This window comes from Myodes glareolus, chromosome 16 (genome assembly GCF_982192425.1).
Source record: "Myodes glareolus chromosome 16, mMyoGla1.1, whole genome shotgun sequence".
Lineage (NCBI taxonomy): Eukaryota > Metazoa > Chordata > Mammalia > Rodentia > Cricetidae > Myodes > Myodes glareolus.
This window is the reverse complement of record NC_142041.1, coordinates 3730819-3745685: the sequence shown is the minus strand read 5'-3', so window position 1 is coordinate 3745685 and position 14867 is coordinate 3730819. Positions and strand designations below refer to the sequence as shown.

The 14867-nt window shown below is 41.6% G+C and overlaps 1 protein-coding gene across 1 annotated transcript in view; it reads right to left on the bottom strand.

Moving 5' to 3' along the window:
- Necab1 (N-terminal EF-hand calcium binding protein 1) overlaps window positions 1–14867 on the bottom strand; it is a 151602-nt gene that overhangs the window by 36168 nt on the left and 100567 nt on the right. The gene's annotated exons all lie outside the window — the stretch shown is intronic.

Below are 14867 nucleotides of genomic sequence, written 5' to 3'. Positions count from 1 at the left end.
AATGAAAAGATTTATTTGTTTCTATCCCTCAATAAAATGGTATTTCCGTGATGGTAAATACAGAACCAGAAAAAAATGACGTTGCTGAGAAGCTGCCATGAACCATAGCACTCTGGAAAACGAGAAGACGTTTTGCTGCAAATCCAAGCGATGAAATACAGCTATTTAACCTTTGGGAACCTCACTCTTCTCACGAGCAAATCAGGCTGAGTAACTCCGGCACACACTGCAAACTAAGAAACTCTGTGCTTCTATCAATTCTAAATTATAAAGAATTTGCCGGTGTCCTTCTGATAGAGTGTTCTTTTCCTGTCCACAGAAAAACATCATAGAAAATTTTACTGAGCAAAATTTTCAGTCATTGGCCTTTAGAAAAGTTCATTCCTTAGAGTTGAAAACCCGGGAAATTTTCTTATCCACGAGCCCAGCAACTTTACCTAAGAATTCAAAACTGTCCTTAAATTCTACTTAAAAATATTAACCATAAAATACAAAGTCCCATGCTTACGGTAGATATAAGAATCTTGGATATATTGAACCGAGTTAAAACATACAAAATCCCTTGCTTGATCTCAGAGGTTCATAATTTCTGGCAGCCAAGGCTTCACAGAATTATTTCTCAGTATTTTCTTTACAACCAAAGACAGTTTTCACCGAGTGTGTTGATGGAACAAAGGCTGCGTTTGATTCTTACCCTGCAGTTGTTCCCATTTTACCAACACATTTTAAAAATGAAATTTATTAAGATGAACACAAGGCACAATTGCACAGCCAGAGACTTTGCCAGCTCATCTGCATCTCAGGATAAACTATGACTAATCCCAAACAGGATGGCAACTCCTCTGCCCATTTGCAGAAGCACTGAACAGCGAGCAGACAATGCACCCAGTGAGCAGTGACTGCAGTGTTGGCTTAGGTTTTTCTTATTTCAATGGTAAATATTTTCCTTTGCTTTTTTGACAATAACTTCTCAGATACAGGGAATGACACATTACACATACATATATGTAAATGTATATGACCAAGTTAAATATTCATTTGATATTTAAGTGCCTTGTTTTACAGATAAATGTCTATCCTAAACATTTTATTATGTTGGTATTGGGTTTCTATATGTAAAGACTTTAGCGAACTTAGATACTTTAAAAATGATTAATTTTCTTTATAATTTCATACAGCTATGATGTATCTTTGTCAGTTCCAACTTCTCTCACTTATCCACCCGACACCCCATTTGGACCAACGTACCTGTTTTCTACTCTCATGCTTTTACAACGCTCCATTGAGTTTAACTGAGGTAGCTTTTGTGTGTGTAGGTGTGGGGTTATTGTTGGATCACGGTCAACTTGCCGGTGGCTACGCCCTATGAAGAAAAGTGACTTCCCTCCTCTACCAAATGTTAGCTGCTAACATGCTGTCTCTTCTACTAGGGATGGGGCCTTGCATGTTTCTCCCCCACCAAGCAGAATGCAGACACACTGGGTCTCACACAGGCACCTGCAGTGATGATGAATCATGAACACAATGGCCATGTTGTGAAGAGAAGATAAAGTTCCAGAGACATTCTCCCTATTGCCCAGCTCTTACAGTCTTTCTGCCCCGTCTTCCATGATGTTCCCTGACCCTTGGAGAGACAGTGCCATATGGATGCCCTGTCTAATGCTGACTATGAAGTGAGACATTCAAGGAAAATTAAAATCAGTCTGGTTCTTCTGTTGTTGCTCCCCCATAGCAACACAGGTGTTATCTAATGCTCACTCTTTTAGGCATTCTGGAGGGTCTGTGAGAACGTTGATGAAATGCTCTGCCCAGCTGGGAGAGAATATTGGACAGAAATGCTGAGAGCTTGACACTGAAGAAGAGCGAAGGATGGGAAGGGAGATGAGGCTTTGGGATCGAAGATTTTTTAATCAGTTCCAAAGGGTTGCTGTCAAGTGCTGCTCATAGGGATGAGGAGAATACATAACTTTTCTTCTTTTAAAAAAATTAAACTATTTTTTGTTAGCGTACAAAGTCATGCATTTCATGATGGCATTTTCAGACTCTGTCTCCCACTGCTATCTCCCTCAGTACCCTCCCTTCTGATTTCATGTCACATAGAATTCTGTTATCCTCTAATGAGAAGGATAGAATTTCCACCTTCTCATTTGCTTGATATTCTGCCCTCCCTTCCATGGTTCCCTTTCTAGTACACACACACACACACACACACACACACACACACACACACACCCTTAAATCCCATATGCTCTGCATGGGGGGGGGTAAGAAATGCAGTAACTTAAAATAAGACTACCTGTGACCACTCCTGGGCTTATACCCAAATGATCCTGATTCCTGACACAATGCTGCGCTATTGACAATAGTCGGAAAACAGAACGGGCTGAGCTGCTCATCAAAAGATGAATGGGTAGAGAATGCAATATACACACACAATGGGATTTCATACAGCCACAAGAAATAAATGAAATTACAGATTCCTGTCATTACTACACAGGAAAGAAGACTGGATTTCTCACATTCCCGTTTATTCTCCCAGGCTGACTTCAGGGCACTGTCTTCATAATCTTTACTGACCTGAAATCATCATTTATTTCCACACAGCCCCTTTTCCTTCTCTGTGTTCCTGGAACATCTTTTTTTCTACTTGGAGAAGAGGATTCGGCATTTTACACTGTAATCTTGGGTCACATCCGTAGTTGTCAAGATTGGATCTTTTTCATCTCTGTTTCCTGAGTGTTCAGAATAGCTCCTGGCCCACACCAGCCTGCCCTCAAAAGGATTAAAGAGTGTGAGAGGAACAGGACACTACATAAAGACATGGGAGCCAGGAGTCTGAGCCCTGGGTGCTCACGATGCTTGCAGTCACCCGCTGCCCCCTGTGTGTAGCTCTTCCTGTCTGTGTGTGCCACTGCCTGCTTTGCCTGGGGAGCACAGCTTTGCTCTCGGCAGACTGTTTATCCTCATTTCATTTTCTTGGACCATTTGTTAGTCTTCTCTCCTTTCTTCCCACTGGATCCATGCTCTGAGATTGCGGACCCAGGTGGCACAGATCCAGCGTCCTTCCCTGCTCCCCAACACACGCAGATGTTCCTTTGGAAGGCAGTGGCAGAGAAGCAGATGGAAAATTAAATAGACAGCAAGCTGGGAAATGTCAAAACCTGGACCTTTTATCCTCAACAAATGAATTGATGGAGAAGTACAAAGAGCGATCTTGCGCTCCTGTCTCCCCGGAACACTGCTGTGTTGGTATCTGACACATGCTCATTTGAGCCAAGCCCAGTGCTTAGGAATAAAGGAGGGAAGAACTTCCAAGAATCTATAAAGCACTGGATAGCAGATGCAGGGATGGTGCTGGGTGTTTAGATTCTTCTTTTTCAGACATTGTTCAGTCTTCCTGTCTATTAGAAAGGTTCTGGAGAAGCGAGAGCTGGCACTATTTCTCAGATCCAAATGATGTTTACTCAACTCATTGGTAATCGAACCATTAGGTGCAAATTATTAGCCATCTGCCCTTAATATTTTCATTTTTTTTTACTTTGGAAAGCAAAATGCCAGTATCTCAGTCTCAACTCTAGGTATTTTTTCTTTCTTATTTATTTATTTATTTAGTGAATCTGCAACAGGGCTTGCATTCATTCAAGTAAAAAAAGTCCGAGCACTTGATGCTAACTTGAAAATTGTGCTTCTTAGGGGACTGTCTGTACATCTTAATTGCAAGACCATTTCTCAGCAAGTGAGCACAGCACATCTGCATGATGGAAGAGTAGAGAACGTGGCTATTAACCCAATATGAGTCATCTCAGTTAATCAGGACGTTAGAGCATCAGGCTTGCTTGTTTGTATTTGCCGTGTGGGAAATGTAATCAAGTCAGTGAAACCCAGTCACAACGTCTCCTTGCTGGGGACATCAGACACTGTCACAGTGGGCAGGGCTACTGCTCTGTCTGCCTGGTACTTTCTCTGGTGTGAGACATCATTCCAAATATTATTCAATCTTCCTGTCTATTAGAAAGGTTATGAAGAAATGAAAGCTGACACTATTTCTCAGCTGTGAGAACTTACAAAATTCTTATAACTATTAAGGAGAGTTATCACCGGGTTACCTCAAGGGTCAAATGAAGAAAGTCATATGAATGCATAGTGTGTTTTCTAACTCAGAGATTTTGATAAATGTTTATTACCTCTAGGAATGTCATGAGGGAGGATGTCATGAATTATAATCAGTATCTCAAAATAAAAAAGACCTAAATTTATCTGCCACAATAATAGAATATACCAGAATATGTTTACCCAAGATAAATGCACAGTCGGCATTTGATGTGCAGTGGGTTCCCTACATAAATTACATTTTTAGAATTATTTATGCCCATATTTTCATTTAAAAAGTTTTATTTTCAAAAATCTTTTGAGATATAATTATTTCATCTCCTCCTCCCCTTTCCTCCTTCACAAACCTTGCATTTATCCCTCTTGCTTTCTTTCAAATTCATGACCTTTGTTCAGTTGATTGTTGTTGCACACACATGCATGCACACACACGTTAAATAAAGCCTATTTAGTTTGTATAGTATTAGTTTCCTATTACTTGCACGTATGTTTTCAGGACGGCACACATGTATTTCTTTACTGTGTGTATGCTACCGTACTTTCTCTAAGATACAGGCATTTCAGGTACAGTTGTGCTGCTGTGTTTAAGTTATGATTCATGTAATTGTCTTTGAGGAGTATATGAACCTTAAAATGTAGCTTCCTGAAACAGGGTCAAAGTCTTTATACCCTTGATTTGCTTCTCACTAAGGATGGGACACAACTGATCAATCTAGCCATCCTCCTAGTATTTTCTTTTGCTTCCTCTGAACATCGTCTTACTTTCTTCCAATGAATGCCTCATCATCCAGGATCTTTCCACAATTCCTCTCTGTCTCTGAATTTACTGTTTTCTTCATTTCTTTCCAGATTGTTAGATGTGCAGTTAAACTTTTTTTTTTTTTGTCTTGTTAATCCTGTGTGGGCCTAACGCTCACAGTCTAGGCTCAGTAACCTGCTCAGGATCACAGGAGTATAGAAAGCAGAGCAAACGGCTGTGAGAATTGGGGACGAAAGGGAATCTAAGTTAGAAGAAATAAAAACAAATAATGATATGTAATACTTGAGATGAAAGAGGAAAAGAGAAATACTTGAACAATGAAAAGCAGCCAAGAAAAGGAAGAAAGGGTTAGGAGCGGAAGAGACTTATAAGGACGGCAGAGCATAGTCAGCCCTACTGACAACGTAGCTCAGAAGAAGAAAGTCTGAATCTTCCAGAGGAATGGAGCACCAGGATCCAGTATTTAAGAATGCGTCCTTGAAATAAAAGAGATTTCCCATTAAATACCTGCGTGCTGCAAGTAAGGGCTATCAATTTAGAACAACACAGTATTTGACTTGAAAGGACAAAGCAAAAACCAGGTGTGGTGGTGCGTACCATTGAGGCTGAGGCAGGAGGATAGTGAGTTCTAAGACAGACTGGGCCACTTAGCAAGAGCCTGTACTCTGCCCCAAAGAGGAGTAAAATTTCTTTGTGGACACAGATGCAGCTTAAGAGGTAAACTGGGTATCAAACAAAAACATCATGGCTTTCAAAAAGCCATACTTCTCTATGTTAGAACAATATAGCCAAAAATTTGTTTTTAAAATAAAATGATCGAAGAATTTCAGAAAAATTTGACTTCTATCATGAAAGTCTTCCTGTGTCCCATGGCCCAACAAATTGACAACGTTTGAGAGCTGTGGTATAAGGACATTGCTGTGAACCTTTCTGAGGAATCCCTAGATCACACCTATAGACAGCCAGAATGAACAGAGATCTCCAAACAGTGGTCACTCTTGGGTTCGAAGTCTAGGCAAACTGGGTGTAGCCGTAAACACAGGTTTTAGGCAGTGTGGAGTTTAGACTCCGGGAACAAGGGGTCATGTTTCCTGCCACTGGAATATGCAAGCTTCATAAGACCTTTTCAGATGAGAAGTCTGGCTGTGTTCATAGACCACATAAAATCAGTAGTTGGCAGAATCTGGCCAGGCCTGGACCTTGCTCACCCTGATTTGGCGTCAAAGGCTGTCACTACTAAAACATAGGACTCCATCTGTGTCAATGAAAAAGGTGCTTGAAAGCCCAGTCAGTCTTATCAAGTTGACGCTGAACTCGGCTGAGAATTTGAAGCAAACACCAAGTTAGTTCCGAGGATCTTGCCACCACAGGTAGGGAAACCGCAATGTCTGAGCTGCGGGCACAGTTTAGCTGCTCTCATACAGATACATTGAAAAGTAAGTAAAGAAAGCAGGACTCAGGCAACCTGCAATGTAAAAGTGAGGTAACAGATAGAAAATTCAGCACAGTTCTGGGTTCTCGGACTGAACACCGGCGTGATAAAGCCACAGGAAAAAGACAAGGTAGAGACGACTGTGGCGAGCCAGCCGCTGTTGGTTATGCTCAGCGAAGGCGGGACCGCGGCTCCGCCAGAGCCCGCAATTCGAAAGGTGCCGGGGTCCCTGGTTGCTTTTCGTTTATTGATCCGGGGAAGGGAGGGGTGATTTTTGGAGTGTTTGTGTTGAAATCACCATGCTCTCCACTTATTAGTGCTGTCTCCCTCTTGTTGCTTCATTCCACAATAAAAAGGTCAAGATGTGCGTAAGAACCAGTCTGGTAGAGATAAGCTATCTTCATATATTTGAACAGCTGTGGGAATAGACAGATATAGGCTGTAAAACATGGAACTCCTTGGCAGGCAGTCGGGCCAGAAAAAGGGTAAACACTTGCCAACGGGTAATTTCTATCACCCTCAATTGCTATCCCTTCAACGCTAGCCTGCACTGCTTTGAAGTGTAACACAGTACCAAATGGTGCATTTTTCAGTGCGAAGACTGCTGGCCTACATTCATACATAAATTATGCTCAACTTACAGTTGTTGATTATAAAATATTACCATTGTTTTCTGGTAAATACAGTACTTTCTACCTTACTGCTCACACATATATTTTTTTTGTATCCTTTTAAGCTCACAGAACAAGATTGAGACAGTGCTGAAGCAAACACAACCCCAAGGGCGACAACCTCTTATTTGACGCCTGCTAATCGGCACTCTGTCAGACGGATCCTGCTATTTTAATCATGCTGCTACAATGTCTCCAGTTAGCATCTCCAAGTCACTGAATTCCCAGACAGAAATGCGTTTTCAAAACACCATATTTAATCTTTTTGCCTTGGACATAAATTATCCTTCTCTTTGATTTGAACAAGTTCTGAGACAGAACAAATAGTTGAATAGTAAAACAGTGTGGACATTCTCCAACACCATGGTGTATGGGGAAGAGTGGATACATTTGATCATGTGAGCACCTGCCAAGTTTTGAAATCCATGTGCCCCTGTGTCACATCTCTGGATACAATACTCATGAATTCCACTATGTTTTTAGTCGCAGAAATAACAACCCCAAGAACGATTAGCTTCTTCAAATGAGAAAAGAATTTGGTCCAGGGGAACTCTGTGGAAAACAAAGTGCTGCAGTACCTTAAATACAAAACAACCTGAGTTCTAAGATGCAGTGTTACTTTGGTCTGCTTAGATAGTAGTAGTGTACAGTCTGTTGAAATGGAAGACAAGATTTCAAATCAGAAAGTGGAAGTCTTTGTATTTCACTGGTAACCAGCCTGAGGGAACTGCATGCAAACCCTTCATTTCCCGGGTGACGTGCACACAGATGGAAGGCGCTCGCTCGGGACAGGAGAGCATGGGCAAGCTTTCTGTTGCCTACTTTCACAGGGCTTTTAAAACACAGCAGCTTAGTGACCATTTCTCAGACTCCAGTCTCAGGAGCCAATGCAAGCCAAAGGGTCTTGATTACCACACCACCAGCAAGGGCATCCCTGCAAGGAAAGCTTTTGAGGGCTGTAAGCAAGCAATAAAATGGAAGGGCAGCATTTTCTAGACTGCAGTGGAACTTTGATTTAAGCAGAGGGGCGCAAGAAGGCAGCCTCATTTTCCAAACACACTGCTCTTCTATAGGGAGACTCAAGTCATAGTAGTCTTGAGTTTTCTTTTTTTTTTTTTTCCTTTTCTCAGAAATCACAGATTTAGGTAAAGGTTTATCAAAGTCTGTCCTATAATAAGTGTTTCCAGGCCTTCATGCATTTGTTTAATAATTTGGCTTCCTAGTTTCATATTTGATGCAGGCTTTCTGTGTTGAAGCAAGCAACCAAAAACCTTGTTGCTAAAGGCAAACCCCAGACTCTAAAGGGGAAATGCAATGCATGCCACAATTGCCTCCAAGTATGTTTTCCCTCACCGAAATCAAACTTCAAGATTACTGAGAATTATTAAAGCACACTTGTACTATTGAAAAAATTCAAGATACCGATGACACACAATTAATTCAGTTATTATACAAACAACAAAAACCACATTTGAAGTTTGTACATTGAGGTCCAGGCTCAGAGAAGAATAAAGGAAAGGAAAGATTGTGAGACAATGAGGAAACCTCATGGGTAGCTTGCCTGTTTCTCGCAAAATTACTCATTTTAATGAGAGGCTTACATCTGGCTCTTTTACCATGGCAACAGGTAGAGAACCTGTACCCAGAAGGTTACAGTATAATCTTCATTATGCGCAGAAGAGGCCCTGATCCACCTTAGTGATTGGGCTGCAATGAACTAATTTGCGTGTTTTTTACTCAGCCCTGAATAACATTTTCTGACTTTAATGGGGGATAGAATGTCAAGCCGAGTAACACACTTGATCATCGGTTTCTCAAATCTATGAAATGGGAATGTCTGGTTTGGTTATTTATTTATTTTTTAACCAGTACGAGTTCCCCTAAATCTGAGTAGGAAAACAGGAATTATTTCTCTTTTCATCCCACACCACAATGCACTTATCTTTGTCCAGTCTGTTTTCTCTTGTTATAAGCCCTCAACAGATTGGCAAAAGGGCATGTGTCTCACAGGGTGTGGTCATTCTATTGTGGTCCAAAGGGTATGTATCCAATAGGTTGTGGCACACCTCATTTTACATGAGTCGAATCATCTTATTTCCCTGTTTGAGGAACTACTCATTTGCTTAATGAAATGAAGATAATAATTCTAATAATGAAAATGTACAACGCCAAACAAACTCCTAGAGAAAGACAGGTAAAAGGTTTAATTAAGGTGCTCAGAGAGGAAGATGGCTTCAGAACATCATGGTAAACACCACTGAACTTCCCTGACTCTTCAGTGTATTTTTAGCAACACTTTGTGTATGTGTGTGCTTGTATGTTCACAAGTGTATATATGTACATGTCTGTGTGCAGTCATACATGTACATGTATGTATGTGTGTAGATACGCTTGAATGTGAGGATCAGAGGGTGATGTTGAGTGTCTTCCTCAATTGCTTTCCTATTTCTTTTTAGGGTAGGGAGAGGTCTTTCACTAAGCCTATAGCTTGCTGATTTAGCTAAACTGGATAGTCAGGAAGCCCTAGGGATCCTTCTGCCTCTGCTGCCCCTGAGCCGGAATAACAAGCATAGGCCTTTGCATTCAGCTTTCTTTGTGGATGTTAGGACTCTGACCCATCCATGTCTTTGTGCCTCTGTGGCAATACTGACTGGCCTATCTCCCCAGGCATTAGCAATGCTTGCTGTCATACTCTGGGTATATCTGACTTGCATGTTGTCATACTGGGGTGTATCTGACTTCCATGTCGTCATACTCGGGGTGTATCTGAATTATATGTTTTCCATCATTGGCTCAAGAATACTTCTAGAACTTTTTGAGGGCACTCACATTTAGCTTTATCACAATATTGGTACTGAGCATAAAAACCGACTTGAATTGTGGGTTTACTTGATGAGGAAGGGGGACCTTCTGGATCATAGCAGGGCACAAGGCACCTATGTAACAGTCAAACATTTCAATAAGATTAGAAACATCAAGGATAAGAGTTGAGACTCTCCGGCCACACAGGCCCACATCTTGGTGTTGGTTTGGGTCTGTCCCTTTCTGTGCCCCTTTCTGTCTCAGTATTTCTTACCTTCTCCAATTCAGATTAATCCCATGCTCCCACACTTAGCAAGCTTCCATCCACCTCCTGTGATGCTAGCAGTGATTTCCCTAGAGGATCATATGTTGGGAATTTTATTTCCAGACCCCTATGTCAGTGGACTTGGAGGTGTGGACTTTGGAAAGAACAGGATTAAAGGGATTACAGGGGTCAGACCTTCATGACGACATTAGTGACTTTTAGAGGAAATTCAAGCATGCATTCTGCCATGTATTTGGTTCCCTCTTCGATGTTATGGTACAGTCAGAAGGCCCTTCCTTGTCAGGCATGGGGCACCATGCTCTTGTCTGCCCTGGTCTTCAGAACATGCCAAACAATCTTTCGTTCTTAAAAGTTATTCAGATGTGCATGCATTGTCATATAAAACAAAGAGAGAATATGACAAATTATTCGATAACCAGTACTTCAGTTCTTTTTCTTTTGTGGGTTATTTATTTCCTAAAGGACTTGAAGAAGAGAGTATTAGAGTCTAAAAAAAATCTTTAGAGGAAAAGAAATGAATCTATAAAGGCGAGTTCCCATGCTCCCTGTGATGATTAACCTTGACTGTCAGTTTGATCTGGTTTAGACTCCCAGGAAATTCTTGACTGGGTCAGCAAGGTTGGGAAGAACCATCCTGAACGTGAGCATCACCTGTCCATGGTCCTGTACTGAATCAAAAGGAGAGAATGAGAGACCTGAGTTCCAGCGTCTCTCACTCTCTGCTCCTCAATCGTGTATTTCATGCGAGCTGCTGCCTCAACTTCCTCCTGGCTTAATGGATTGTACTCTCAAGTCACGAGCCAAAATCAACTTGTTTTTTTTTTTTTCTTAAGTTACTTTTGTAAGGTGTTTTATCACAGCAACAAGTTAACTAACTAATTCTCTCAAACCACGTTCTGGTACGTCACAGGCACTGCGTAGCCGTCCACGTACTTCAAGAGACGTCAGAAGCGTTCTCAGCTAGCTCTTCCCAGTAGCCGAGACGCGGTAGAGGCTCCCGCCTAAGGTCACTGGCTTGCAATCCTCTTGTGGTCTGGCTGGATTTCCCTGAGGCTCTTCCTTCCTGCACAGCCCATCCACAAGCTCTGCCCTGCCCACGGTTCCCGGTTCCTCCCCTCTTTCCTTCCCATAGGAGTTCAGGCATTTCTGTCTACAAATCTCACACATTCATAATTCTATCTTGGATTCACCTTCCCATAAGACTGGGGCAGACTGGGTACTCCATGTACGTTTGTGAAGAGATCACAGTTAGGATGAGAGGAATGAAATACTGTGGAAGGTGACCAGAGAGAGCTGAGGAATCTAGACTGTACCCAGTCCTTGACTGAGGAAGTGACTTGGCAGGGTTGGGTTGGCATGTGTTAAACACTCAGTAAATAACAGCTATTTTATTGAGTACATTTGATTATGTGTATTGAGGCATGAGGTATGGAAGGTCACAGCACAGACAAAGAATAAGGCAAGAAGAGAGATCAGGAGTTTTGGACCAGGGGGCGTAGTCCACTCATCCCGCTCAGTCAGGAACTCTCTGGGAGCTGCCATATCTTCTGAAGTTATAGGACTTCTGTGGACTTTCACTCCTACGTGGTGTCAAATGTTGAATTTGATTATCTTTTTAGGCTCTGTGATTTTACAGATATTTAAGTGGTTAATATAATTTCAGTGAAATGGAAGAATATTGATAATTATATGATAATTATAAAAGCTCTGCTTTTCACTTGTGTATGGGGCCCAAGTGAGGGCGGATTAAGATGTGTGGCAAGAGTCACCAGGACTGTATCTTGTGGAGTGGTACCTTGAGTTCCTTTCAATTTAAAGCTATTCTCACAGGGAAAAAATCGACTAGGCAGTTAGCTTTCCCATGTAGTGAGTCGTGATTGTGAGCGTCCCTTCATTAGATTAGAAACTATCTGTACAGAGGACACATAGTTTACCTGCCAAGAAGAAACAGGCTAGAACTAGGAAATTTACAGAGGACCAAGAATTTAATGTTATGAGATGAAAAGCTGGGAGTGGGTTGCTTGCCTCTAATTCCAGCACTTGGGAGATAGAGGCAGATATATCTGAGTTCAAGGCCAGTCTGGACTACAGAGTGAGTTCTAGGACAGCCATGGGTACACAGAGAAATCCTGTCTTGAAAAACCAAAACAAATCAAATCAAACTAAACCAAACAAAAGACTCCCCAAAACTGTAATGGGATGATAACTAATCTTACCCAACAACAACAGCAAACGTAAAATAAATTATTATTTAAACTATCTGGTTATCTCCAAAGCCGTCTGAATGATCTTCGCCCATACCTTATGGGAAACACCTACTGGTTTCTCTTGGTGCACTAGGTCAGCCAATGGAAGCATTCCTAATCCATCACCTGCCAGTGTGTCAGTACATCTAGCAGAAACATAATTAGTTGTCTCCTAAAGGTGCCATTTTTGAAAGGTTAGTGAACCCATCCACATTTTTCCCAGAGCCCTAGGGGTTAATTTTTTTTCTTGACTGTACATAATATAATTCTGATGCTCTTTGAAATGCAATACAATTCCCAAAGAATCAATAATTTTATTTGTTTACTTTTTAAACATCAGACAGTATGCCTTTCTATACCACCGAGTAACATAATCTGATAGCTAAATATTTTATTAGAAGACCTATTACTGCACCATATATAATGAGATGGCCATTAACAAAACCCCACTGGGTACAAGTGTTTGTCAAATTTCAGAACCTTTCATATTCTACAGAGGCAATACCTAAAGCTTATCATGTGTTCTGTGATACAAGATGTGGAGACTCACCATGTAAGTACAATATAGATATTTTCCCCACCAAAATTCTCTACTTTAATATAGGTTTTGCCTCCAGATGGTTTTGGAGTCTATGTTTATCAAGCATCAGCCAAATTAAAGCCTTCTGTTTTTAGCAGTCCTGGAAAGGGAGTGGTGGGACTGGTGTGAATGCTATTCTAAGTACCCTCTTGGGGACCCCCTACTAAGATAAGGAGGGGGAGGGAGAAGCAGACAATGCAACATGGAATTGCAGCGGGGTGCGGCCTTGGCTTTCTGTCTGTTACATATGTGGATGAAACCATCTACAAAGTATCTCTCAAGTTCTAGAAATGTGAAAGCATCTACAAAGTATCTCTCAAGCTCTAGAAACACTAGAACGCAGAGAGCTTTGTCTAAAATGAGCAGCAGAGGAATCACCCTCCTACTAGAGAGCAATTAGTTCACAGAGATCTAATTGCATGTCTGATTTGAAGGAGCCAAATACACCTGGAGTGGAGAATGTGAATTAGAGGAAGAAAACAGCTCCTTTTGATCACGCTACATCCTTATTTCTCACAGAACAGCACTTTAAAAGGGCGATATTGCATCAGATCTTGTTGGGCTGCTGAGGACCCCGTAAGCTCCTACTCAAATTTTTTTTTATCAAATCGGTAATTGATTGTTATATCAGCTGAATGAATCTTGCCACAAATGATGAAGACAGGGGTATTCAAGATACATTTGTTATCATAGACTCTTGATTAGAAAATAGGTTCATTTACCGTTACATTGATGGCTAGCATCAGGCACCGTCTAGAACATGAAGATTTCCCCTTGTGAGCTAAACAGTTTGGGTTAAGGAAGTATTCAGTCACCACACACAAAATAGTCAGTTGTTTGATTATTGCTCTTCAGAAGACATCTGTGCTTCCTCTGAGTTGAGTCTGGTTTGGCTGTTTGCTTTTTGGAATTTGGAGGCATAGGGTACTGCTTAAGGAACTATTTATAGCTTGGGTATCTGGGTCCCACCTACTGCCTTTGTGCTTCCGAGCGCACTGTGGGAGTGCATGTTCTGCCATTCAGATGATCTGTTTTGATCCCCTTAATAAGAAAGTGGCTGACGAGCAGTTGTGCTTTCATCAAAATTTCTCTATATTTTCGTGAATTCATTTCTGTTGAGTTTGATAATTTTGTTATTGATAGACATCTGTGCCTCCACACAATTCTTTTATCTCTGCCTGGAGATAATGGCTTGGTCCATCATTTAGGGAAAATTCTCAGTCTTTATCAGAGATGCTTCCGTTTGTATTAGACGGTGATTAATACAGAGACCCACAACTGGTCAAAGTGCCGAGAATAAGGGACTGCAGGGTGTTCCTTCTGGCGCCGCACCTTTTCCTCTCAAGACTCAGGGCTCATTGCAGAAGAAGGGGTTGGAAGGTTTTAAGAGTCAGAGGTGTGGGTGACTATAACAACAGTCTCCCTTAGACACAGCAGGGTCGCACATGACTTGGCAGGGGCTGTGGCTGAATGTACAGACTGGTACATGGTCAAGCTGGACAGAATTCTAGCATGGAAGGGGGGATTATGTGGGAGGTCCTTCTGTCTATGTGTTTCTTTTATTGGTTAATGAATAAATTAACTGCCTTGGCCTGGTAGGGTAGAACTTAGGTAGGCGGGGAAGACTAAACTGAATACTGGGAGGAAGAAGGCCGAGTGGAGTGAGAGAGATGCCATGGAGCCACCACTGGAGATAGACATGCCAAAACTTTGCTGGTATGTCACAACCTCATGATGATATACAGAATAATAGAAATGGGTTAAATTAAGATGTAAGAGTTAGCCAATAAGAATCTGGAGCTAATGGGCCAAGCAGTGTTTTAATTAATATAGTTTCTGTGTAGTTATTTCGGTTCTGGGTGGCCAGGACGAACAAGCATCTTCTTTTTACTACAAGGGTGGGGGGCAGGAAATCCAACTCCCAGTTGAGGGACAGGACAAATGATGGCTGAGGAGGAGGGGAAGGCAGTTTTCTTCCTG